Source organism: Pundamilia nyererei, unplaced genomic scaffold, assembly GCF_000239375.1.
Source record: "Pundamilia nyererei isolate P.nyererei 1_Seehausen unplaced genomic scaffold, PunNye1.0 scaffold00013, whole genome shotgun sequence".
Lineage (NCBI taxonomy): Eukaryota > Metazoa > Chordata > Actinopteri > Cichliformes > Cichlidae > Pundamilia > Pundamilia nyererei.
This window is the reverse complement of record NW_005187414.1, coordinates 2759481-2763551: the sequence shown is the minus strand read 5'-3', so window position 1 is coordinate 2763551 and position 4071 is coordinate 2759481. Positions and strand designations below refer to the sequence as shown.

Below are 4071 nucleotides of genomic sequence, written 5' to 3'. Positions count from 1 at the left end.
AAATGAAAGAAAATGTTGCAGAAAGCATGAATGACTCTATCTACCTGTGAACTCAGAAAGTACCCCTACATCCTACCACTTTACTTACAAGCTTTCTATTTGCATGTGTTTTAAGGTAAGTGAATAAGCTTTAATTTTGTGGGGTGTGCATGCTGCAGTAACCAGAAAGAACCGGTAAACTGTCATTATGGATCTGAACGTCTTATTTAATAAATCTATCTTTTAATCTTCTCCATGTAGAGATAGATGACTGCATCACTTTAGAAACAGAACCTGTTGCATACTACTGTCCTTTGTTATCTGTGGTGCATGTCAGACTAATTATGAGAATAAATTGTGCAGCCTGGTTTATTTTTAAAAAACTGGCCTGCAAGAAGAAAACGTGTCTTCCTTGCTGAATAATGCACAGCGTTAAAAAAAGAAATCCATATGATCCTTGTAGGAAAAATGGGTCCTTGTAACATTTAATTATTAGAAATTGCTGAGTAGAAAGGTTTTGTAATAATAGCCCTTCAGAGAAATACATAAGCATTTATCCTGTAAGGGAGAAGGCCTTTGGTTGTTTGGTTTGTAATTAAGGACGGTACAGCTCCTGCAGCTAAACAGCTCTCTCCTCCTCTTCCTCCTCCTCCTCCCCTCTTGTCGGGAGCAGTGTTCAGTGTAATCTCTGGCCTTAATAAACACATGAAGATACATGTGTGTGCACACACCAACACACACTGACACACACATATTCTCTGTGAAATCCCTTTAGCTGGAAGAGCACGCTGTCTTAACAGTGGAGGCCTTCACCACGCGCGGCAGTGGCTATATATAGAAGTCATCATAGTCGGCTTTCAGGCCCCCTCATCTATTTCCCCTCTTCTTCTTTTCTGTATTAACCGCACCACTGGTTTTCTTTTCCTAAAGTGCTTTCTAGCCGGACAGCCCATCCTCACTGCTGTCCTTGAAAAGGTTGCACACATGTTTCATTCTTCTCCATTTTGACTGTCTCCTGCAGAGAAATCGGCGAAGGGCGACGGCAGAAGAGACGGAGAGCGGGAGACAGTCCCTTCTGATTGAGAATGATTAAAAGCAGCGGGATGTCACACCCTGCTGGTGCTGATGACACGACAAAATTACAGTGTGTTAAAGACAGTAAGCTGAGGACGCCCGGAGCAGGAGGGAGAAAACGCTGGGAACGAAATTGCGATCCAAAATCATTTTTGACAAATTGATGTTGAGGTGAGCCTGAAATCCCACACGTCTTGCCGTCTCAAACCCAGCCACCCCCCCACCCCCCAGTTCAGTTGCCTCATTATACAGAGAGTGACCTCATTATTTCCTACAGAAACAAGCATTCCCTTTCACGACCCTTATATGAGGTGCCCCCAGGATCCCATTAAAGCGACGCTCTGTTTGAAGACCATTCAGAGACCGACACTGCTCCACTTGAATTGTTAATGTACCAACTGGTGGAGTGCAATGGCTCTGAGCTGCTTGTGGTGGTGTTGTTAAAGTTAATGTTTGATTATGGGCTCTCTGATTTGCCATCTGGACTGCATGGGAGGAGAAATTAGCACCGTTACAGAACTGTCACTTCCTATGCTCATCAACAGCTCTGGCTTTAGAAGATATTTGAGGTTTTTTTTAATAAGGTGCAAAGCAAAAAGTGAATTATCACTTCATTACAAATGTAGAGATCTGGTATTTCAGTGGAGACTGCAAAGTGTACGGTCTTTAATACCATGTAAAAAGTTTTATCAGACCAGCAACAGCCCTTTTTTATTAAAGAAAAGATACTAAATAAATAATAATTTAAAAAAAAGAGCTCTCACATTAACAGTCTGAGACTGAATGCTTCCAGCGAGGATGGAGGTTCCCTTCCACACCATACAGGAAATGAGTGTCTTTCCAGAAAATTACCTAGATTTGGATTAACTTGTGATATTTTCTTGAAAATGAAGTATTTAGCGCTGTCAACGTTAACGCGGAATGATCCGTCATCGAGATTAACACAATTAACCCATCTGGAGTGCAGAATGACTCAAAATCCCTGAAATGTCTCTGTCAACACATTTTGGGCAGTTTGTCCATTTTGCGCTCCAGTTAAAATTGGTAAAAATTTAATTACGTTAATCGTGATGACGCGTTAATGTTGACAGCACTAGAAGTATTGATGTAAATTACAGAAAGAATAATTTTAAAAATTCCTGGATCTGGACCAACCTCCTAAGTTAAGCTGGGCCAAGCCTTATACATTAACTCATGCAAATTCATCCTTAGGATAAACTGAAAAATCACATTTTCGTGGATTTTTGTTGGTTTGAGTCTTTTTTTCCTTCTTTTTCTAAGTTCTGCATCCTTGTAGAATGCAGAGGTTTCCACCTCTGTTGTGCATGCCTGTGAGGTAGCATAACATAAACAGCAAGGCAGGTGATAAGTAGACAGCATCAGCAAACTAGTCAAGTTTCTTTTAAGTATTCTTTATTTCTGGTATCTGCATTCTGCCATAAAACAACCAACCAGGTAGGCAATACACACACCTGAACCTCATTAGTCTCTACCATTGAAAAAATAGGTCAGACCAAACAATGCGATTCTAAACAAAGAACTGGAATATGATTATGCATCAAATTGACTCATTTACTCAGCTAAATGGTCTGAAAAGTAAAACACTGCATACAATACAACTCAAAAGGCTACATTAAAGAAAATAAACAATACTATACAAAATGAAAAACCCTTCATTTGGTTGCACCCAGTGATGCGATCGATGACCTCATGACCCTATATAAACAGGAAGTACTGGAGCAGCTCCTCCCACACACCTGTTTTAGATATATGACCTGACGAAATAGACAAGTATGGTAAGTATAACCAAAGCAGCATAAAGAAACATAATTTTCTAGACATTTGCCTGTGAACAGAAGAAAATTGAAGTGACCTGATGGTTAGTAGTAATTGCTTTAAAAACATGTGCGTGGGTGTAATGGATGTAACCACTGCTACCACAAACAAACCTGGTATAGTATGTTAAGCAAAGTTACACCAGCAATGTCTAAATCAAAGCATTATGGTCAACTGCAAAATAACAAGGAATAGATTATCAGTATGGTTAATATGGTTTTGGCAAAGGTCTGGTGTTCATGTTTTTAGCATGATTTGTGGTATTTCAATGAAATCTTTCTCTCTCTGACCTTATTAAGCACTACCTCACCTGAGGTCAAAGTGCCAAAGCTACAGTTCGCCAAATAACGTGTGAAGATGCGTAATGGTTGCTGACACAGAATCTGCTAAATGGACCTCTTGATCATGTCTGTGGTGCTTTTGGAGCAGTGTTGCTTTAATTATCTGATTATTACTAAACTATAATGTAACTTTCCGTGTGGAGTTTGTTCTCCCTGTGCCTCTGTAGGTCCTCTTCAGGTAGTCATCCTTCCACACACATGCATGTTAAATAAACTGGTGGTTTCTAATTGGTGATAGGTGTAAATGCTTGTCCATCTCCTTGTGTTACTCTGCAAAAGACTGGTGAGCTGTAAAGGGTGTACCCTACCTGTCAAGCAATGACAGCAGGGTCAAAGCTCATCCCATCTTGGCTGACGTGGCGAATATTAATGCAGTGATATTCCTTTGGTAAACATCTTGTGGAAGCCTTAGATTTAGCACCGTCATTCTTTCCTATCATGAAAGTTAACTTTAGATTAACATTAGCTGTGTTACACTGGCAGTGATAGATTACCATCAAGTTACAGAAATCCTATGTGCACGCTGCAGGCTCGTGGTTTGTTTTTCCTGTTTTGTTGCTGCTTTTTGCCAGATTGTAATTATAATTTGTATAACGAAAGTTGACTTCAGTTTCTTGTGGTAACATAAAACAGCATTACTGACATCTACATAAAGATACTGAATACAAAATACCTCTAATTAACAGCAGTACAACAACACACATGTGGCTAAATATACTTCGGGGAAGCTGAGGAAACTTGTACTAATTAGGAGCTGGAGTGTTATCATTTAGTTTTTACTCACTGATGAACAAAATGTAAATATTTCATTATAGTTCTTTTCTTGAAATCCTCCCCCCCC

The 4071-nt window shown here is 39.7% G+C and overlaps 1 long non-coding RNA gene across 3 annotated transcripts in view; it reads left to right on the top strand.

Annotated features, from left to right (window-relative positions):
- The first annotated feature begins 2795 nt into the window (after nt 1-2795).
- LOC102204934 (uncharacterized) overlaps nt 2796-4071 on the top strand; it is a 2728-nt gene continuing 1452 nt past the window's right edge. For all 3 annotated transcript variants that reach the window (XR_001290262.1, XR_001290261.1, XR_311496.1), the window contains exon 1: nt 2796-2849. This is a non-coding gene — a long non-coding RNA (uncharacterized LOC102204934). The remainder of the gene's footprint in view (nt 2850-4071) is intronic.